Raw genomic sequence first — 24449 nt, forward strand, 5'->3', positions numbered from 1 at the left:
CATCATTGATTTTACTATGCAATATATTCTGGAGATAACATGTAACTATATAAAAGAGTCTATTTTTTTTGATAACTACAATTAAGGAAACTCTTTTTAATTTTTGGAAAATAAGGCACTGAAAGACACTTTTCCGAAAACAGAACAAAAAATTGCTTTATCTGATGGTCATAGTGATATCAAAACTATCAAAGATAATATCTAATGATAAACTAGTTCACACATTCACAAAACATTTATTGTACACCAACTGTATGTCACATATTGAGCTAGGCACTGGGAGCACAAAATCGTAACTCAAGGTGCTTCTTTACAAGAACATAGTGTAATGGAAAAGATAGACACACAAGCTAATAATTACAAAGTAGTAAGATAATCGAGGTACCAGACAGCACACAGGCATCTCTGAAAAGAGAATGAACAGCTATTCCAAACAAGGGGTCATGGCAGCCTTAAACTAAGGTGGGTCAATGAAAATGAATAGAATGTGCTTATTTGACAGTTAATTAAAAGAAGAATTAATGAAACACATGGATCAATTGGAAGAAGGTGGGAAACTGGAAGCAGTAGTCTAGAGATGACTCAGACTTTAGGCTTACATGACTAGAAAAAATTACAATATTAACTAAGACGTGAAATAAAAAAAGAGCAAAATCTGCTGCAGGGAAGACAACGCAGGATGGAGAGAAAACAATGACTCCTAGTTTGCAGACGTTAAATCTTAAGTATCTGACTTACTTACATTACATAGGTTCAATGCAATCCCTATCAAAATCCCAATGGCATTCTTTAGGAAATTGAAAAAAAATTCTAAAATTCATATGAAACCATAAAAGACCCCAAATAGCCAAAACAATTCTGAGAAAGAAAATCAAAGTTGTATGCCAGGCTCAGTGACTCATGCCTGTAATCCCAGCACTTTGGGAGGCTGAGGAGGGAGGTTCACTTAAGCTCACTAGTTTGAGACCAGCCTTGGCAACATAACAAGACTCCATGTCTGCTAAAAATAAAGAATAAAAAAAATTAGTCAGGTGTGGTGGTGCACATTTGTGGTCCCAGCTACCCAGAAGGCTGAGGTAGAACGGTTGCTTCAGCCTGGGAGGTCGAGGCTGCAGTGAACCATAATCATGCCACTGCACTCCAGCCTGGGCAACAGAGCAAGACCCTGCCACCCCCACAACAAAAAAAAGAAAGAAAGAAAAATGGAGGCATCACACATCCAGATTCCAAATTCAGGGGATATATATACATACAATAAAATATTATTCAGCCCTAAAAAAGAACTATATCTAAACATTTTATATGACATGAATGACCTGGGAAGACATTATGCTAAGTGAAATAAGCCAGACACAAAAAGAAAAATATTGCCTGAAAATATACAGAATCTGAAAAAAAATCAAATATACAGAGATAGAGAACAAAAGATTGGTAGGGGGAGTAGAACGGGAGAAATAAATGTCAGAGGATACAAAGTAGCAAATATGTAGGATGAACAAGTGTAGAGGTCTAAAGTACAACATGAAGACTACAGGCACCAAAACTGCACTGTATACGGGATTTCAGCTGCGTGAGTAGATTTTAGCTGCTCTTGCCACAAAAACAAAAAATAAACGGTAACTCTGTGAGAGATGGTCATTTGTTTCACTGTAGTAAACTTTTTTTTACTATCTATATGTATCCCATAACATGTGTATACCACAAATATACACAATAAAATTTATTTTTTTAAATACCACAATGACATGCTACTATATAACTATCAGAATTGTTATCTTCAAAAAGCCTTCACAAACCTATATTGACAAGGATGTAGATCAACCAGAATTCACACACACACTGCTAATAGGCATGCAAAATAGTACAACCACTTAGTGAAACAATTTGGCAGTTTCTTAAAAAGTTATATACAAATACCACACATAACATACCATCAAATCATACCATACAAATAACATACAAATACCATATAATCCAGTCATTCCACTGTAGGTATTTAGTCCAGAGAAATGAAAGCATATGTCCATATAAAGACTTGTACATATAATATTAATAACAGCTCTATAGGTAATAGCCTAAAACAGAGACAACAGAAATGTCCATTAGCTGGTAAACAGATAAATTGTGATATATCCATACAATGGAAATAAAAAGAATTAAATACTCAGAAACAAAAGGAATTAAATACTATGACACGGGTTGAAAATCTAAATCAATTAGATTTTCTCAGAACAGCAGAATGGCTGCCCTTCAATCTCCCCAGCAGAAAGGCAGACATTCTCTGGCACAGATAAAATGCATGATCTCTGGACTAGACCCCTGATTGGTAGCCTTCATCAACTTCTGTGATGTAAATACTTCAACTTAACAGAGTGATAGGAAGAGATGCTAACAACTGCACTTCACAAGCAGACACAAGCCAATCCAGCACACCATTCAAAGGCCTACAACCAACAAGTCCCAACACTATGAACTCAGAGCTTCCCATGAGTTTTTGAAAACCTCCACTCTCAAATATGAACAAATAACCAAAGACATCCAATCACATGAGGAAAGCCTTTACTATTAAAGAAGCCAAAACAAAAAATTAGGAACAAACTACAGAAAAAAAAGAAACTTAGAGAAAATTTAGACTATGCATGGAGAAGAAATTTTCAAAAACAGTTATCATTAATATCATCTCAATATCAGAAAAGATAATGAATGTAAGAACAATGAAATAAAAAAGAAAATCAGAGATAAAATCAGTAGAAGAATTAAAAATAAAGCTGATAAGGCCGGGCATGGTGGTTCACGCCTGTAATCCCAGCACTTTGAAAGGCTGAGGTGGGCAGATTACCTGGGGTCAGGGTTCGAGACAAGCCTGGTCAACATAGTGAAACTCCATCTCTACCAAAAATACAAAAATTAGCCAGGTGTGGTGGCGCACGCCTGTAGTCCCAGCCACTTGGGAGGGTGAGGCAGGAGAATCGACTGAACCCGGGAGGCAGAAGTTGAAGTGAGTCAAGATCGCACCACTGCACTGCAACCTGGGTGACAGAATGAGACTCTGTCTCAAAAATAAAAAGTAAAAAATAAAGCTCATGAAGTATCTCAGATACTTAGGAAAAAAAGGCAAAGATATAGACAAATAGAAGGGAAATCATAAGAAAAGTAGGACACCGATTTAGCAGTTCCAATACTGAAAAATAGAGGTTCTTAAAGTCAAAACACAGAAAACAGGAGAATGAAAACAATGAAAGACATCATTTTAAAAATTATCAGAACTGAAGGACATTAATTTACAAAATAAAATGTACATGGGCCAGTAATGGTGGCTCACGCCTGTAATCCCAGCACTTTAGGAGACCAAAGTGGGTGGATTACCTGAGTGAGGTCAGGAGTTTGAGACAAGCCTGGCCGACATTGTGAAGCCTTGTCTCTACTAAAAATACAATAATTAGGCCGGGCGCGGTGGCTCAGGCCTGTAATCCCAGCACTTTGGGAGGCTGAGTAGGGCGGATCATGAGGTCAGGAGATCGAGACCATCCTGGCTAACATGGTGAAACCCTGTCTCTACTAAAAATACAAAAAAATTAGCCAGGCATGGTAGCGGGTGCCTGTAGTCCCAGCTACTCGGGAGGCTGAGGCAGGAGAATGGTGTGAACCTGGGAGGCGGAGCTTGCAGTAAGCCGAGATCGCACCACTGCACTCCAGCCTGGGTGAGAGGGAGACTCCGTCTCAAAAACAAACAAACAAACAAAAAATACAATAATTAGCCAAGCGTGGTGGTGCATGCCTGTAGTCCCAACTACTCAGGAGGCTGAGGCAGGAGAAATGCTTGAACCTGGGAGGCAGAGGTTGCAGTGAGGCGAGATCACGCCAGTGCACTCCAGCCTGGGTGACAGAGTGAGATTCGGTCTCAAAAAACAAAAACAAAAACAAAAGGACCAGGATAGCTTTGATAAAAAATAAAAATAAAAAAAAGACAAAGAAATAACTGAAGTGAATCCAATATGGTCTTTTAAATTTCAATTAAACAAACAAACCAAATTCCTAAAACACCCATCCAGAGCTATTCTCTTAATTTAAATTTTTCCTCTTTCAACTCTAGTTACACTAACAAGTCTTCACTATTCAGGAAACCTAGAATGAAGAGAAATTATTCATACCTACTACTTCTACTTCAATCTGCAATCTTCAATTATTAATGGACACTCTCCAAGTTCTAAGTCCAAGAAAATACAAGTCCAAGAATCAACCAAAATAATGAATAAGATATCATCTCTTCCTCCAAAGAGCTGACAATCTAATAGAGAAAAATATATACAGGTAAATTACAATACAGGCAGTGACCATAGTTCCTACAGCACAGAAAACACCTAATAATTGTTTGTTATCAATCTTCTTGTTCTTATTAAATAAATGCTACAATAGAAAAATCTTTAACTCCCTAAATTAATACATCTGTTCAACAAAAATCTCTATGGAATATTTTATGGAAAACTCAACTAAAAGTTCTAAATTTGATTTAGAAGAATTTACGGGAAAAAAAATTGTGAAACAAGAAGTAATAATGGGATCTATATACTACCAATTATGAAAGCATATCATAAAACAATACCAAAAAATGTTAGTCTAGCACCAGAATAGAGAGGTCAATGAATATAAGAGAAGCCCTAGAAACAAACCAGTCATACATATAGGAATAAAGCTGACATCTGAAAGAAGCAAAAAAAAAAAAGGAAAACAGCATTCAATAAATAGTCCCGAGAAATATGTTTTAATTACTGGGAAGAAAAAACATTTTCAATTCCCTACCCCATACCATTTAGCAAAATTTAATCCACATGATTTGTTCTTGACTTCTCAAACCTCATTCCTACCCTCTTTTTCTCACACACCCTGTTCCAACCAGACAGGCCTCCTTAAAAATATAAGTATGCTTGCACCTTATGACTGTTGAATTTGAAATTCTCTCTGCCTAGAAAGTTTTTTCCTCAATCATATGGCTCAATCTTTCTGCTCAAATGTCATCTCTTCGGAAACTCTCTCCCTAATTATTCAGTCAAAAATAGCACCCTATCATCATTCTCTTTCCTCTTAGTTATGGGACTTATCACCATCTGGCATTATATTATTTATTTATATGCTTACTGTCTGTCTCCCCACTAGAATGAAAGCTCCACCACACTATCTTTGGGTCTTAAAACAGTGACTTGAATATTGTAGGTGACCAGTAAATATTTGTTAAATGAAATATAAAAATGTTGAGTACCTATATGAAAAATGTCAACCTCACTGGCAATCAAAGAAGGCAAAAAAAAAACCCACACCATTATATATTTCTTTATCAAATTGGGAAAAAAGTCAATAATATTCAGTAATGGTTAGGATGCAGAGCTTATAATAAGCTGGTGGTGAAAATGTAAATTGGTACAATTTTTCTGGAAGGCAATTTGACATTACATGTTTAAAAGCTTTCATAGTGTGCAAATGTGTTACCTAGAAATTCTCCTTAAGAGGAATTATTTTAAGAAAGTAATTAATAGTTTGTACAAATATTTAGCTATAAAAATATTTATCACAGAGTGAGGGTAGTAAAAATTACGGATTTTGATATATAATGCCACTTAGAATATTTATTCTCTCTTTGCTCTTGTCAGCTAGATTTCTAACACTGCCTGCCTCCAGAGCTTAGTACTCATCTTTCTCTCTAGCTTTCTTATATGAGACCCACAGCATTAGTGTCTTATATGGCTCCAGTAGCATATGGCTTGAGCTCCTACTGATCAGGGTTTTTTTTTTTTCTTTAGCTTATGTGAACCTCCCTGGGAGGAGAAAGTCTACCAACAGAGTATCCAGGGATCCTAGAGAGGATGCAATTCTTCTTAGTTTTATACAATGGCTCAACATATGTGACAGATAAACAGATATCACTATTCTTTAACATAAAATAAAAATCTCACAACAAAATGGAAAAACACGATATTAACAGGCAATTCACAGAAAAGGAAATGTGAATGGCTAATAAATATTTGAAAATATAATTAACCTCACTGTGGCTAGCAAAGAGCAAAATAAAACAGTGGCTGCCTACTTTTCTACCATCAGATGGGCACAAATTTTTAAGGAAATAATTGATAACAAACAATGGAGGCAAATATGTGAAGAAATAGTCACTCTCACAGAATATTCATTGAAGTGTAAATTGCTACAACATTCTTGGAAAGTAACATGGCAATACATAATCAAATTTCAAATATGAATACTCTTAGACCCAACAACTCCACTTTTCAGGATTGATATCTATGAAATAAAAATATTCATATGAAGACTGCAGACACAAAAATATCCACTGTAGAATTTTAATAGTATAAAAGAGAAAGGGTCTGGAACGGTGGCTCATGCCTATAATCTCAGCACTTTGGGTGGCTGAGGTGGGTGGATCACCTGAGGTCAGGAGATCGAGACCAGCCTGTCCAACATGGTGAAACTCTGTGTCTACTAAAAATAACAAAAATTAGCCAGGGGTAGCGGCGGGTGCTTGTAATCCCAGCACTTTGGGAGGCCGGGGCAGGTGGATTACTTGAGGTCAGGAGTTTGAAACCAGCCTGGCCAACATGGCAAAACCGCTTTACTCAAAATACAAAAATTAGCCAGGCATGGTGGTGCATGCCTGTAATCCCAGCTACTCAGGAGGCTGAGGCACAAGAATCGCTTGAACCCAGGAGGCAGACGTTGCAGTGAGCCGAGATCAGGCCACTGTACTCCAGCCTGGACGACAGAGAGAGACTCCATCTTTAAAAAAAAAAAAAAAAAAGAGAGAGAGAGAAAGCTCACAAATGCCCAGCAAAAAATAAAAATAAAAAATTAATTAGTCCAATAGCTGAGAATGGGGCAAAAAAGGAAAAGTTAATTAGGATTCATTCACACTATGAAATGTTATGCAACTAATAAAATAAATAACTTTGATCTGAATGTATTGACTTTGAAAGTCAGCCAAAACATATAAAGTGAAAAAAGTAAATTGCAGAATATTGTGTGTGTCTGGAGCATTCCAAATGCTTTATATGCATTAGCTCATTTATAGCCACATGACTATAAGAAAGATACTATTACTATTCCCATTGTATAGATGAAAATATTTGCAATAACATAGAAAAATACATGCAAAAATACATTATTCATTCTGTGAATTGCCTGAATGTTGAAATTATCATGAATTTCTTTAAGGAAAAGAAAAGACAATAAACTACAAAGGAAGAAAGATAGGTTTGCTCCAGATTACGAAGAACCTCATAATATGTTGAAAAGCTTGGATTTTATTCTGCAGCAACTTGGAACTAAATGCCTTTCAGAAAGATAAGTATGTTCCTCACATGATCAGTCAGTGTTTTAGAATAAGAGCTCTTGTAACAGGTGGAAGGTAAACAGAGTGAGAGAGTCAGGTTAATTGTTTTACAGACCAGGGGAGAAACAAAGCAATTTGAACAAATGCAGATATAGTGGTAGATAGAGAGAGGGTGTGAAAATTCAAATTGATATGTCTAAAATAAAACCTATGGGAGATGGTATCCATATGAATAGAATAAGAGCAAGAGAATGGCTGAGGTTTCAACCATGAACGAAATGCATCAATGATGAGATATCTCCACTAGAAAAAGCTGCAAGGGCAGTAGTATCTTCTGGCAGGAGCCAAGTTTCAGTTAAAACTGATTAGAACACTAGGTTGCTTGGAGTACCTCAGGCAAAAAATGGAAAAGAAATAGGAAAATACTGCAAATTAACTGTCATACATTTTTTAAATTTCTGCATGTTATTAGACCTTATAAATATTTTGTAAGAGAAGATATTTATAACTAAAATAAGATTCAGGCCCTATAGATTTCAATTACCTATACCAACTCAGTTCCCCATTATACAAAAATTAATTATAAAACACGCATTTTTAAAAACTCCATTGAATGTCACCTTCTCCTAGCAAAATGGATATGGATACATCTTTTTCAAACAAGGAGGTTTAGAATGGAAAGCTAGCATATATCTAAATATATTCAACTGCACCTATTGACAGAGCCTCTAGGCACATATCCACATATCCATAGAACATCCACTGACACATTTGAAACACCATAAATAAGCCAGACCCAAACCCTCCAACTAAAAATTTAATTTAAAAAAGAAACCTTGATTTCTAAAAGGTTCTGCTTCATTCCAACTTTTTATATTGCCTTGCCCCCTTTACTCAGGCATAATCTTCAAATTTAAAAAGAGGGCCTAGATTAAAACCTTGATTAACTTAAGCTTGTTTCATAAAATGCAAGAGTTTCTAGACACATTTAAGAAATGTCTTGAAAAAGTATAAAATGCTTATTACATATTTATTCCAAAAAAAGCAATTTATAGATCCTTGGTCTTAGTCTAATACACACCCAAATCCCATTTCTTATGCCTACTTGTCAATATCTTAAATTCTGTATGTGAGAATTATTGCCCAAAATGAATGTTCTCAGACAATATGGGGTTGCCAATTACCAAAAATTTAATTTCCTTTGTTGTATTATTTGCACTAATGTAACAAATCAGATTAGTAGATTTTAGAATAAATATAAACAAAATAGTTTTCTACCAAACTTTCAAATAACCAGGACATTCATTAGTCAGAATATTCTATTATCTAAGCTTTCACATATTAAATAAGATTATTCTTAAATAAACCATAAGCCTGAGTTTCTTGGGCCAATATCCATATGTAAAGCAAATAAGATTTGAAGCACAACTACTCCACAAATTGATCATTATTATACCTTCCATCAGTCTATGGGGAAAATCTATCAGAAATAACATAAAACTGTTTCAGTTTTTATTGATTCCTGATGCATGAGATCACGCCGAGGCATCAGATATGGAAATTCATACAGAATGTGCATTTAATGCCTCAGGCAGGGTCAGAGTATGTAGGAATGGTCTTCTGACAGATCATATCATTTCAAGCAATGCAAAATAAACCTTATTCTCAATCTGTGTCTTAATAGTTTACTTCCATTTTTGGATGAACTGGACATATGTACATATGCTACTGATTACTACAAGTGAAGTTCTCATCAGTTTAGTGATGGCACAATTTTATTATCATGGGCTACAAGTGTCCCATATGGGTCAAATGGGTCTATATCAGCACTGTCCTTTAGAAATACAAGGTGAGGACTGGGCATGGTGGCTCACACCTGTAATTGCAGCACTTTTGGAGGCCAAGACAGGTGGATCACTTGAGCCCAGGAGTTTGAGACCAGCCTGGGCAACATGGTGAAACCCCATCTCTACAAAAAAAAAAAAAAAACACAAAAAGAAACATTAGCCAGGCATGGTGGCATGCATCTGTAGTCCCAGCTATTCGGGAAGCTGAGGTGAGGATTGCTTGAGCCTAGGAGGTGGAGGTTGCAGTGAGCTGACACTGTGCCACTGCACTCCAGCCTGGGCAACACAGCAAGACCCGGTCTCAAAAAATAAAAAGAAAAAAATATATAATGTGAGCCATATATGTGAATTTAAATTTTCTAGTAGCCACATTAAAAAGATGTGAAATTAGTTTGAATATATTTTATTTAACCTAGTATATCAAAAACATTATTTCAACATATAATCAATATAAAAATTATTGAGATGTTTCACATTCTTTTTTGTACTGTTTTCAATATTGGTGTTTATTTTACACTTACAGCACATCACAATTAGGACTAGCCACATTTCAAATGCTTAATATCCTGATGTGGACAGTGGCTACTATATTGCACAGCACGGGGCATTTCTATATAATTATTCCAAGGGGAAAAAAGAAAATTAACTCTAATAATATAAAAAAGCTTTCTAGCATAAGGAAGAGTAGCTAATGGATGCTGGACTTAATACCTAGAAGATGGGTTGATCTGTGTTACAAACCACCATAGCACACGTTTACCTATGTAACAAACCTGCACATCCTGCACATGTATCCCAGAACTTAAAATATTAATAAAAGTTGATGAAAAATAAATAATAAAAAAGTATTGTCACATTGGAACCCACATACTATCCCATATGAGTTTATTGAATGAATATTTACTGAAATGTGCAAAACCATCTAAGTAAGATAGATATACACTATAAAGCTTAAAAATGCAGAGAACAGCTATGAACTGGCCTTCTGTGAAGAATGAGAACAAGAATCAGCAAACTGTAGACCATGAGCCACATCCAGTCCACTGTTTGTTTTTGTAAATAAAGTTTCATCGAAACACATACAGACACACACACACACACACACACACGCACAAAAGCTTTCTAAAAATAACTGCAAACATTGGCTTTGTAGTAAACATATGTCTATTTGAGTCACAAACAATTTCTTAAAGATATCTTGCCTTTGGAGCAAAAATAAATAATAGATCTAGTATACAGTCATATCCTAGACTGTAATGCACAATTTTACAAAAGTCAGCACATCAGGAGCATCATAGTCAAAATTGTACTAACTAAACATTTTCTAATGAATAATGTGCACCTTGAATTACTTGATGCAATTCTCAATACATGTATTTTTACCAGCAAATGCGAATTGAATGACTATGAGCAAAAGTAACTCCTTGAGTTATAATCACACATATAATACAATTATGACCTCTCTTCAATATATACAGTATGTGCCACAAGATAGAATTTTAGAATATGAAAAGAATTTGTAACCACACCGAGCCGTAAACACAGAGTCAAGAGACATGAGAGGAAAACTAGAGCATCTATTTTAACCTAGTTTTAACTTCATCACTTGTTCTAAAAGTGTAAAACATTCCTCCCAGCCCATATCTTCTCTTCTCTGCATAGATATAATTCCTGGAAAATAAACCGGCAGACAAGGCAGATTAATCTCTCATTGTCACACAAACACTGATTTTGGTGGCAATTGTTTTTCCTGTCCTCACATTCTCTTCATAGGTAACAATAATTCAAGGGTACTATGGTAGGAAAAAATAATGGTACCCCCAAGATGTATACGTCCTAATCTCTGGAACGTGTGCATATTTTGTATTACACAGCAAGGGAGAATTAAGGTTGCAGATAGACTTACATTGCTAATCAGCTGGCTTTATCCTGGATTACCCAGGTGGGCCCCATGTAATTACAAGTGGAGAAGAGAGAAATGGAAGAGTCAGAATCAAAAAGACGGCACAGTCAAAAAGACTCAACTGGCCATTGTTGGCTCTAAAGCTGGAAGAGGGTCATGAACCTAGAAACGTAAGCGGCCTCTAGTAGCTGGAAAAGGCAAGAAAACAGATTTTCCTAGAGCCTTCAGGAAAGAATGCAGCCCTGCCCACACCTTGATTTTAGCCCAGTGAGAACCACAGACCTCCAGGACTATAGGATAACAGATTTGTGTTATTCTAAGCCACTACATTTGTGGTAACTTGCTACAGCAGCAATGGGAAACTAATACAGGTGTGCTTATTGTAATTAACACACCCAAAATATGAGACGTTCAGACCTTTCCAAATACTTGGGAATCTAAGGTAGCATGAGAAAGAGAGCATGAACAAAACATTGACTGCGGACTTGCTACATACTAGAAACTATGCAAAATGCTTTGTATTGATTACCTAAGTTAATCTTCATAACAACCATGTGAGACGGGGGCTTTTATAACCCCTGGATTTTTAAATGAAGAACTGAAGAGCAGAAAAGTAATTTATCAAAGATCACACAGCTAGTTCACACTGCAGGCAAGATTTGGAACCAGGCTGCCTGATTCCAGAGCCAATGACATTAACCACTACATTATACTTCAGTCTCATTGTTTTTATTTACCTTTGATTATAATAAAGTGGAGATATTTTTACTTGTATAAATGTAAGGGGTCCAAGTGCAGTTTTGTTACAGGGATACATTGCATAGTGGTGAATTCTGGGCTTTTAGTGTAATCATCACCCAAATAATTACATTGTACCTTTTAAGTAACTTTTAATCCCTCACTGCCCAACCCCAACCCTCCCACCTTTCCTAGCCTCCAATGTCTATCATTCCATCCTCTATGTCCATGTGTACATATTATTTAGCTCCCATTTATAAGTGAGAACATGTGGTATTTGACTTTCTAAGTTGTTTCACTTAAGATAATGGCCTCCAGCTCCATCCAAGTTGCCAAAGACATTATTTCATTCTCTTTTACAGCTGTATAGTATCCCATTGTGTATGTGCATATCACATTTTCTTCATCCAGTCATCTGTTGATGGACACTTAGATTGATTCCATATCTTTGCTATTGTAAATAGTGCAATAAACACACAAGTCCAAGTATCTTTTTGCTACAATGATTTATTTTCATTTGGATAGATACCCAGTAGTGGGATTCCTGGATTAAATGGTAATTCTTTGAGATATTTCCATGAAGTTTTCCAAAGAGGTTATACTAACTTATATTCCCACCAATGGTATATAAGCATTCTTAGACCTTTTATGTTTCATGACCAATTTCATTTTTTCTATGAGTAGCTTGTTTATATTCTTTGCCCAGTTTTTGTATTGAGTTTTTCATTATTTTTACTGATTTTCATCATTCTTACTGATTTGAAGAAGCCATTTTATATTTATAGATATTAACCCTTTCTAATGTTGCAAATATTTCCCTTATTTCATCTTTCAGGCGAACTTATGGTGTACTTTGCCTGGCCATAATGTTTACTAAATCATTCTATCTTTCTTTAAATTTATTGTTTCTAGCCTTGGTACCATTGAAAGAAAGGTCTTCCTGATTACAAGATGATAACAATATTCTCTAGTATTTCTTCCTATTTCTTTTTTTTAGATGAAAATTTTTAATTTCTCTCTATTATGGGTATATGATATGAGGTATTTCCCAATGGAATAAACTAATTCAATACCACTTTAAGATAATTAATTGCCATCTAATTACCCCAGTGAAATGCTTCCTTTCTCATATATTATTTTTCTGTACCTGTATTTCAAATCTGTATTTTGACTGTTTTGTTACATTCATCTATCTTCTCCAAAGACTAATATTACATTATTTAATTTCTATAGCTTTATAGCATATTTTAATAGCTAAAAATAGATCTCTTCTGATATATATATTAACTGTTTTTATCATGGGTTTATTCATCTGTATAATAGATGGTATAGTCAGACCAGGCACAGTAGCATGTGCCTATAGTCCCAGTTCCTCAGGGGGCTGAGACAGGAGGATCACTTGAGCGTAGGAGTTTCAGTCCAGCCTGGGCAATACAGCAATACCTCATCTTTAAAATAAAAAATAATAAGTATAGTCAAATTGTCAAATTAAAAAAAAAGTTTTGGCTGTAATTGCATTAAACTTATAGAAAAAGTAGGAGGAAATGAGATCTTTGCAATTCTGTATTTTTCCAGCTGAATCTGATTTCCATCTCTACAGCTTTGGTAACAGTCTTAGGCAAGGTACTTCACTTCATTAGACCTGAGTTTCCCCATAGGTAAAACCCAAGGATAATCACAATAATAACCTCACTGTATTGTGAGAAGATTAAAGAAAAAATAAAAGTATTAAATATACTACGCAATCCACAGAAGGTACTTATTAAATGTTATTTAATTGGTCTAACCTTTTTATACTTTCTTTATAGAACTCTTAAAAATATTTTAAAATTATTTTCTTTAACATACTTACATAGTGAATACTATGTGCCAGATATTATTCTAAATGTTTTCTAAATATTAACTCAATAAATCCCCATAGCAACGCTATCAAATGAGTACTATAATTACTACACTTTTCAGATTAAATAACTAAGGTATAGAGTAGTGAAGTACCTTGGTTCAGGTCACATGGCCCCTACCAGGTGAAGCAGGGATTCAAACCACAGCATGCCTTTAATCATTATCTATTGCCTTATTATTTTAATTCCTAAGTAATTTAGTTCTTTATTACTATTCCACATGAAGTCTTATTTTTCATGTCTTTTAATTACTGCTGCTAGTTAGAACACTGTGTTTTTCAAATTCATTCACTCATTCAAAAAATAGCTATTGAGTATCCACTATACACAGGCACTGTTCTCATTGTTCTAGTCACTGACAACACAGCAGTTGGAGAAGGCTGTACAGAAAAAAGACAAAAATTCCTGCCCTCATGGTCTTTACATTCTGATTTCGTTAGACAAACAATAAACAAATGAATATATAAATATATGAAGCAAGAAGTGGTATCAAGAGAGGCAAGAGGAACAGAGTGCTGTTTTATGCAGCATAGTCGAGGAAGCCTCTGGGATAATATGGCAACTCTGGAAGAAGAACATTTTAGGAAGAAATGGGCTTAATGCTGAGGAACAGCCAGGACAGCAGTGTGGCTGGAATAGGGTAAGCAAGGAAGAGAGCACAGAAAAGTGGGTCAGGGATGTGTGGCTGGATCATATAGAGCCTTGTGGCCATTCTGACTTTGGCCTTGACTGATATGGAAAGCCATCGGAGAGTTCTGAATGGAGAAATGACATGATCTGACTTGTATTCTGCTGCTCTGCTAAGAATAGTCTGAAGGGGAAAGGGTAGAAGCAAGGAGATCAGTAAGGAAACTACTATAGTAATGCAGGAAAAGATGATGATGGCTTAGAGCAAAGAGGTAGCATCATGTAGGGGGAAAAATGCTTGGATTATGCATTTAAAGGTAAAGGAAACAGAATTTGCTGACAAATTGTGACATGCAAAGAAAAGAAACAGGAAGGACTGCGAGATTTCTGTCATGAGCAACTAGAAAGTTGGAATTGCCATTTATTAATTTGGATAAGTTTGCAGAAGAGGTTCTCTATTATTTTTAGGTATAATAATCATGTATCTCTTCCTTTATAATATTCATTCCATTTTTTCTCCTTACACAAACTGCATTGGCTAGAACCACTAAAATAACAAGAAGATAATCTTTGTCTTGTTGATGAATTTAACGGCATGCCTGGTAGGGCACCACCATTTAGTACGATGCTTGCTACTGGATTCTCATGGATACCTTTTCAGCATATTAAGGAAACTTTTATTCCCTCAGTAAAGAACAAAAAGGTGGAATAGCATAATGGATAAAAGCACGGACTCAGGATTCAAACTGTCTGGACTAAAATGCTGATCCCTTCCCTAACTGCACCACCTTGGGAAAATTACCTAACTACTCCGTGCCTCAGTTCTCTCACCTATAAAATGAATATACCAGTAATAGGTAGCTCATAGGGTTACTGTAAAGATTAAATTAGATGTAAAGTGCTAGCACAATGCCTGACACATAATAATCATCCTTTCTGTAGGAAAAGTTTTTATCTAGAATGGCTCTTGTGGTTTGTTAAATTTATTTAGGATATCTTTCACGATGGTCATACAGCTTTTCCCTTTTAATACATTAACATATTTAATGTCGGATGAGAAGCATCTCTACACTACTGGAAGTAAATTTATCTACTTATGGTGTATTTTTTAAATATAATCCTGAATTTGATTTGCTCTTTGTAACAGGATTTTGCATTCACATTCACATGTAAATTGTCTCTGGTTTTCTTGTCTTTTTTATTTCAGTTTTGGAAGCAGGTTACATAAACTGAAGAGTTTGGGGCCTTTTTTCTAGTTTCCAGAATAATTCAACCAACATAGAAATTGATTATGTTAACTGAATATTTGAAAGAGCAAATGTAAAATCATCTAGGATTGGCAATTTTGTGGAGTAAACCCTTAATAAAATTCCAGTGTCTTCTATGGTTACTGACTTACTAATATAGTCGATTTTTTCTTACATTAATTCTGTTATTTACATTTCTCTAGGAAATAAGTTCTTTCCATTTAGGCTTTCTAATTTACTGACTAGAAATCATACATATTTTTAAATCGGTTGTTATTGTCCATATTTACAGTTCTATCACCATTGTAATTCCCAATGTTCTGTATTATTTTTCTCTCCTTGGTTAGTCTAGGTGGGGCTAGTTTATCAGCATATTCAGAGATTTAGTTAGCTTTATTTTTATCAAATGTCTATTGGATATGTTATTTATTCATTGTTTATTTACTTTTTAATTAACTACTCTCTGTTCTTAACTATAAGAATTCAGTTACCTATTTCACATTTGAGTTGAATGCTTCACTCATTTAATTTTATTCTTTCTTATTCAAAGGTAAAAGCATTATAGGCTGTGACATTTCTACGGAGGTTTTGCCCACATGACTTAGGTTTTGACAAGTTATTTTTCATTTCAATTATTATATACACAGCCTGTAATTCAGTTTTTGTGTCCTTTTTACTCTGAAAATTATAGTTGTTTTTTAAATTTATCAATGCTTAGAATCATTATATGTCTTGCTCTATTTCTAGTGTTACCACATTAGAGTCAGAAAAGAATTCTTCAACTTCTAATAATTTATTTAGAATTTTTTTGAAAACTAGTATGTAGTTTTTGTTATGTTACATGTGACAAAAGTTCTTTGACTAACCAAATTTTAGCTGGCCTCCTAAAACTTCTCCTAGGCCCATCTGTGTACTTCCTTGTAAAACAGCAAGAGCTCTGCTCAGTCAGTTTAGCAAGAACCTCCACCCTTGAGATCTTATCAGATTCCTCATCCTCCACCATCCCTCAGGTGATACCTGGTCACCATGGCCTGTCTTCAGCTAGACTTTTCGAAGTTGGTTTAGCCAAAAACCCTCTTACCCATGTTTCCTCTTGGTAATTTTCCATCCACTGACCCCTGCCCTGTTCCCCGGCTATGAATTTCCACTTGCCCATGCTATATTTGGCACTGACCCCAATCTCTCCCCCCACTGCAAAATCCCATTGCAGTGGTCCCTATACCTACTGTGATAGTCCTGAATATTGTCTTCCTTACCTTGCTTTAACAAGCATCATTGAATAATTTTTGTTAATGCATGAGCATTGAAAAGTATATTCTGTTTTTTAGGGAAGATGTGTACTTTTCAAGCTTATTAATTGCATAATTCAAACCATCAATAACTATTTAGTTTGTCTACTTCATTCGCAAATTTTTGGAAATGTTACCATACACAGTATATCACTGTGATTGAATTATTACCAAATTTTCTTTGTATTTCTAAGTTTGCTTCATGTGTTTTGTTGCTGTAGTTTCCTCAGTTTGTTTGTTTGTATTAAGGCTTTTTTCCAACTTTTAGGTTCAAGGGTAGATATGCATAACGTGCAGGCTTGTTACACAGGGAAATGTGTTCCTACATCATTTCTGTCATTTATGTTTTTCTAGGAGATAAGTTATTTCCATTTAGGTTTTCTAATTTGTTGACTAGAAATCACACATATTTTTTTTTCTTTTTTTTTATTATACTTTTAAGTTTTAGGGTACATGTGCACATTGTGCAGGTTAGTTACATATGTATACATGTGCCATGCTGGTGCGCTGCACCCACTAACTCGTCATCTAGCATTAGGTATATCTCCCGATGCTATCCCTCCCTCCTCCCACCACCCCACAACAGTCCCCAGAGTGTGATATTCCCCTTCCCGTGTCCATGTGATCTCATTGTTCAGTTCCCACCTATGAGTGAGAATATGCGGTGTTTGGTTTTTTGTTCTTGCGATAGTTTACTGAGAATGATGATTTCCAATTTCATCCATGTCCCTACAAAGGACATGAACTCATCAGTTTTTATGGCTGCATAGTATTCCATGGTGTATATGTGCCACATTCTCTTAATCCAGTCTATCACTGTTGGACATTTGCGTTGGTTCCAAGTCTTTGCTATTGTGAATAATGCCGCAATAAACATACGTGTGCATGTGTCTTTATAGCAGCATGATTTATAGTCCTTTGGGTATATACCCAGTAATGGGACGGCTGGGTCAAATGTTATTTCCAGATCTAGATCCCTGAGGAATTGCCACACTGACTTCCACAATGGTTGAACTAGTTTACAGTCCCACCAACAGTGTAAAAGTGTTCCTATTTTGCCACATCCTCTCCAGCACCTGTTGTTTCCTGACTTTTTAATGATTGCCATTCTAATTGGTGTAAGATGGTATCTCATTGTGGTTTTGATTTGCATTTCTCTGATGGCCAGTGATGATGAGCATTTTTTCATGTGTTTTTTGGCTGCATAAATGTCTTCTTTTGAGAAGTGTCTGTTCATGTCCTTTGCCCACTTTTTGATGGGGTTCTTTGTTTTTTTCTTGTAAATTTGTTTGAGTTCATTGTAGATTCTGGGAATTAGCCCTTTGTCAGATGAATAGGTTGCGAAAATTTTCTCCCATTTTGTAGGTTGCCTGTTCACTCTGATGGTAGTTTCTTTTGCTGTGCAGAAGCTCCTTAGTTTAATTAGATCCCATTTGTCAATTTTGTCTTTTGTTGCCATTGCTTTTGGTGTTTTAGACATGAAGTCCTTGCCCAAGCCTATGTCCTGAATGGTAATGCCTAGGTTTTCTTCTAGGGTTTTTATGGCTTTAGGTCTAACGTTTAAATCTTTAATCCATCTTGAATTGATTTTTATATAAGGTGTAAGGAAGGGATCCAGTTTCAGCTTTCTACATATGGCTAGCCAGTTTTCCCAGCACCATTTATTAAATAGGGAATCCTTTCCCCATTGCTTGTTTTTTTCAGGTTTGTCAAAGATCAGATAGTTGTAGATATGCGGCATTATTTCTGAGGGCTCTGTTCTGTTCCATTGATCGATATCTCTGTTTTGGTACCAGTACCATGCTGTTTTGGTTACTGTAGCCTTGTAGTATAGTTTGAAGTCAGGTAGTGTGATGCCTCCAGCTTTGTTCTTTTGGCTTAGGATTGACTTGGCGATGCGGGCTCTTTTTTGGTTCCATATGAACTTTAAAGTAGTTTTTTCCAATTCTGTGAAGAAAGTCATTGGTAGCTTGATGGGGATGGCATTGAATCTGTAAATTACCTTGGGCAGTATGGCCATTTTCACCATATTGATTCTTCCTACCCATGAGCATGGAATGTTCTTCCATTTGTTTGTATCCTCTTTTATTTCATTGAGCAGTGGTTTGTAGTTCTCCTTGAAGAGGTCCTTCACATCCCTTGTAAGTTGGATTCCTAGGTATTTTATTCTCTTTGAAGCAATTGTGAATGGGAGTTCACTCATGATTTGGCTCTCTGTTTGTCTGTTGTTGGTGTATAAGAATGCTTGTGATTTTTGTACATTGATTTTGTATCCTGAGACTTTGCTGAAGTTGCTTATCAGCTTAAGGAGATTTTGGGCTGAGACAGTGGGGTTTTCTAGATATACAATCATGTCATCTGCAAACAGGGACAATTTGACTTCCTCTTTTCCTAATCGAATACCCTTTATTTCCTTCTCCTGCCTAATTGCCCTGGCCAGAACTTCCAACACTATGTTGAATAGGAGTGGTGAGAGAGGGCATCCCTGTCTTCTGCCAGTTTTCAAAGGGAATGCTTCCAGTTTTTGCCCATTCAGTATGATATTGGCTGTGGGTTTGTCATAGATAGCTCTTATTATTTTGAGATACGTCCCATCAATACCTAATTTATTGAGAGTTTTTAGCATGAAGGGTTGTTGAATTTTGTCAAAGGCTTTTTCTGCATCTATTGAGATAATCATGTGGTTTTTGTCTTTGGCTCTGTTTATATGCTGGATTACATTTATTGATTTGCGTATATTGAACCAGCCTTGCATCCCAGGGATGAAGCCCACTTGATCATGGTGGATAAGCTTTTTGATGTGCTGCTGGATTCGGTTTGCCAGCATTTTATTGAGGATTTTTGCATCAATGTTCATCAAGGATATTGGTCTAAAATTCTCTTTTTTTGTTGTGTCTCTGCCTGGCTTTGGTATCAGAATGATGCTGGCCTCATAAAATGAGTTAGGGAGGATTCCCTCTTTTTCTATTGATTGGAATAGTTTCAGAAGGAATGGTACCAGTTCCTCCTTGTACCTCTGGTAGAATTCAGCTGTGAATCCATCTGGTCCTGGACTCTTTTTGATTGGTAAGCTATTGATTATTGCCACAATTTCAGCTCCTGTTATTGGTCTATTCAGAGATTCAACTTCTTCCTGGTTTAGTCTTGGGAGAGTGTATGTGTCCAGGAATTTATCCATTTCTTCTAGATTTTCTAGTTTATTTGCATAGAGGTGTTTGTAGTATTCCCTGATGGTAGTTTGTATTTCTGTGGGATCAGTGGTGATATCCCCTTTATCATTTTTTATTGCGTCTGTTTGATTCTTCTCTCTTTTTTTCTTTATTAGTCTTGCTAGCGGTCTATCAATTTTGTTGATCCTTTCAAAAAACCAGCTCCTGGATTCATTAATTTTTTGAAGGGCTTTTTGTGTCTCTATTTCCTTCAGTTCTGCTCTGATTTTAGTTATTTCTTGCCTTCTGCTAGCTTTTGAATGTGTTTGCTCTTGCTTTTCTAGTTCTTTCAATTGTGATGTTAGGGTGTCAATTTTGGATCTTTCCTGCTTTCTCTTGTGGGCATTTAGTGCTATAAATTTCCCTCTACACACTGCTTTGAATGCGTCCCAGAGATTCTGGTATGTTGTGTCTTTGTTCTCGTTGGTTTCAAAGAACATCTTTATTTCTGCCTTCATTTTGTTATGTACCCAGTAGTCATTCAGGAGCAGGTTGTTCAGTTTCCATGTAGTTGAGCGGTTTTGAGTGAGATTCTTAATCCTGAGTTCTAGTTTGATTGCACTGTGGTCTGAGAGACAGTTTGTTATAATTTCTGTTCTTTTACATTTGCTGAGGAGAGCTTTACTTCCCAGTATGTGGTCAGTTTTGGAATAGGTGTGGTGTGGTGCTGAAAGAAATGTATATTCTGTTGATTTGGGGTGGAGAGTTCTGTAGATGTCTATTAGATCTGCTTGGTGCAGAGCTGAGTTCAATTCCTGGGTATCCTTGTTGACTTTCTGTCTCGTTGATCTGTCTAATGTTGACAGTGGGGTGTTAAAGTCTCCCATTATTAATGTGTGGGAGTCTAAGTCTCTTTGTAGGTCACTCAGGACTTGCTTTATGAATCTTGGTGCTCCTGTATTGGGTGCATATATATTTAGGATAGTTAGCTCTTCTTGTTGAATTGATCCCTTTACCATTATGTAATGGCCTTCTTTGTCTCTTTTGATCTTTGTTGGTTTAAAGTCTGTTTTATCAGAGACTAGGATTGCAACCCCTGCCTTTTTTTGTTTTCCATTTGCTTGGTAGATCTTCCTCCATCCTTTCATTTTGAGCCTATGTGTGTCTCTGCACGTGAGATGGGTTTCCTGAATACAGCACACTGATGGGTCTTGACTCTTTATCCAATTTGCCAGTCTGTGTCTTTTAATTGGAGCATTTAGTCCATTTACATTTAAAGTTAATATTGTTATGTGTGAATTTGATCCTGTCATTATGATGTTAGCTGGTGATTTTGCTCGTTAGTTGATGCAGTTTCTTCCTAGTCTTAATGGTCTTTACATTTTGGCATGATTTTGCAGCAGCTGGTACCGGTTGTTCCTTTCCATGTTTAGTGCTTCCTTCAGGAACTCTTGTAAGGCAGGCCTGGTGGTGACAAAATCTCTCAGCATTTGCTTGTCTGTAAAGGATTTTATTTCTCCTTCACTTATGAAGCTTAGTTTGGCTGGATATGAAATTCTGGGTTGAAAATTCTTTTCTTTAAGAGTGTTGAATATTGGCCCCCACTCTCTTCTGGCTTGTAGGGTTTCTGCTGAGAGATCTGCTGTTAGTCTGATGGGCTTCCCTTTGAGGGTAACCCGACCTTTCTCTCTGGCTGCCCTTAACATTTTTTCCTTCATTTCAACTTTGGTGAATCTGACAATTATGTGTCTTGGAGTTGCTCTTCTCGAGGAGTATCTTTGTGGCGTTCTCTGTATTTCCTGAATCTGAACGTTGGCCTGCCTTGCTAGATTGGGGAAGTTCTCCTGGATAATATCCTGCAGAGTGTTTTCCAACTTGGTTCCATTCTCCCCATCACTTTCAGGTACACCAATCAGACGTAGATTTGGTCTTTTCACATAGTCCCATATTTCTTGGAGGCTTTGTTCATTTATTTTTATTCTTTTTTCTCTAGACTTCCCTTCTCACTTCATTTCATTCATTTCATCTTCCATCGCTGATACCCTTTCTTCCAGTTGATCGCATCGGCTCCTGAGGCTTCTGCATTCTTCACATAGTTCTCGAGCCTTGGTTTTCAGCTCCATCAGCTCCTTTAAGCACTTCTCTAGTGTTATTCTAGTTATTGTGTATTGGTTATTGTGTATTGTGTATCTAGTCTAGTGTATTGGTTATTCTAGTTATACATTCTTCTAAATTTTTTTCAAAGTTTTCAACTTCTTTGCCTTTGGTTTGAATGTCCTCCCGTAGCTCAGAGTAATTTGATCGTCTGAAGCCTTCTTCTCTCAGCTCGTCAAAGTCATTCTCCATCCGGCTTTGTTCCGTTGCTGGTGAGGAACTGCGTTCCTTTGGAGGAGGAGAGGCGCTCTGCTTTTTAGAGCTTCCAGTTTTTCTGTTCTGTTTTTTCCCCATCTTATCTACTTTTGGTCTTTGATGATGGTGATGTACAGATGGGTTTTTGGTGTGGATGTCCTTTCTGTTTGTTAGTTTTCCTTCTAACAGAGAGGACCCTCAGCTGCAGGTCTGTTGGAGTACCCTGCCTTGTGAGGTGTCAGTGTGCCCCTGCTGGGGGGTGCCTCCCAGTTAGGCTGCTCGGGGGTCAGGGGTCAGGGACCCACTTGAGGAGGCAGTCTGTCCGTTCTCAGATCTCCAGCTGCGTGCTGGGAGAACCACTGCTCTCTTCAAAGCTGTCAGACAGGGACATTTAAGTCTGCAGAGGTTACTGCTGTCTTTTTGTTTGTCTGTGTCCTGCCCCCAGAGGTGGAGCCTACAGAGGCAGGCAGGCCTCCTTTAGCTGTGGTGGGCTCCACCCAGTTGGAGCTTCCCGGCTGCTTTGTTTACCTAATCAAGCCTGGGCAATGGCGGGCGCCCCTCCCCCAGCCTCGCTGCCGCCTTGCAGTTTGATCTCAGACTGCTGTGCTAGCAATCAGCAAGACTCCGTGGGCATAGGCCCCTCCAAGCCAGGTGCGGGATATAATCTCACGGTGCGCCGTTTTTTAAGCCTGTCGGAAAAGCGCAGCATTCGGGTGGGAGTGACCCGATTTTCCAGGTGCCGTCCGTCACCCCTTTCCCTGACTCAGAAAGGGAACTCCCTGACCCCTTGTGCTTCCCAGGTGAGGCAATGCCTCGCCCTGCGTCGGCTCGCGCACGGTGCACGCACCCACTGACCTGTGCCCACTGTCTGGCACTCCCTAGTGAGATGAACCCAGTACCTCAGATGGAAATGCAGAAATCACCCGTCTTCTTCGTCGCTCATGCTGGGAGCTGTAGACTGGAGCTGTTCCTATTCGGCCATCTTGGCTCCTCCCCCCGAAATCACACATATTTTTAAATCTGTTGTTATCTTCTATATTTACAGCTCATTACCATTGTAATTCCTAATGTTCTGTATTATTTTTCTCTCCTTGGTTAGCCTAGGTGGGGCTAGCTGCACAGATCATCCCATCACTTGGCTATTAAGCCCAGCATCCATTAGCTATTCTTCTTGATGCTCTCCCTCCTCTCACCCCCAACCCTCCAACAGGCCCTGTATGTGCTGTCCACTCCATGTGTCCATGGGTTCTCATCATTTGCCTTCCACTTATAAGTGAGAACATGTGGTATTTGATTTTCTATTCCTGCGTTAGTTTGCTGAGGATAATGGCTTCCAGATCCATCCATGTCCCTGCAAAGGACATGATCTTTTTCCTTTTTATGGCTGCATAGTATTCCACAGTGTATATGTACCACATTTTCTTTATCTAGTCTATCATTGATGGGCATTTAGGTTGATTCCATGTCTTTGCTATTGTGAATGATGCTGCAATGAACATACATGTGCATGTATCTTTATAACAGAATAATATATATTCCTTTAGGTATATACCCAGTAATAGGATTGCTGGGTTGAATGGTATTTCTGTCTCTAGGTCTTTGAGAAATCGCCACACTGTCTTCCACAATGTTGAACTAATTTACACCCCCACCAGCAGTGTAAAAGCATTCCTTTTTCTCCACAACCTCGCATCTGTTGTTTTTTAACTTTTTAATAACAGTCATTCTTACTGGTGTGAGATGGTATCTCATGTCGTTTAGATTTGCATTTCTCTAATGATAGGTGATGTTGAGCTTTTTAAAAGTTTCTTGGCCACATGTATGTCTTATTTTGAAAAGTGCCTGTTCATGTCCTTTGCCCACTTCTTAATGGGGTTGTTTTTTTTCTTGTAAATTTGTTTTAAGTTCCTTTTAGATGCTAGACATTAGGTGTTTGTCAGAGAGTAGATTGCAAGAATTTTCTCCCATTTTGAAGGTTGTCTGTTCACTCTGATGATAGTTTCTTTTGCTGTGCAGAAGCTGTTTAACTCGATCCTATTTGTCAATTTTTGCTTTTGTGGCTATTG

The 24449-nt window shown here is 37.1% G+C and overlaps 1 protein-coding gene across 15 annotated transcripts in view; it reads right to left on the reverse strand.

The window, feature by feature from the left end:
* Positions 1–24449, reverse strand: part of ANKS1B (ankyrin repeat and sterile alpha motif domain containing 1B) — a 1252139-nt gene that overhangs the window by 1088282 nt on the left and 139408 nt on the right. The gene's annotated exons all lie outside the window — the stretch shown is intronic.

This window comes from Pan troglodytes, chromosome 10, assembly GCF_028858775.2.
Source record: "Pan troglodytes isolate AG18354 chromosome 10, NHGRI_mPanTro3-v2.0_pri, whole genome shotgun sequence".
NCBI lineage: Eukaryota > Metazoa > Chordata > Mammalia > Primates > Hominidae > Pan > Pan troglodytes.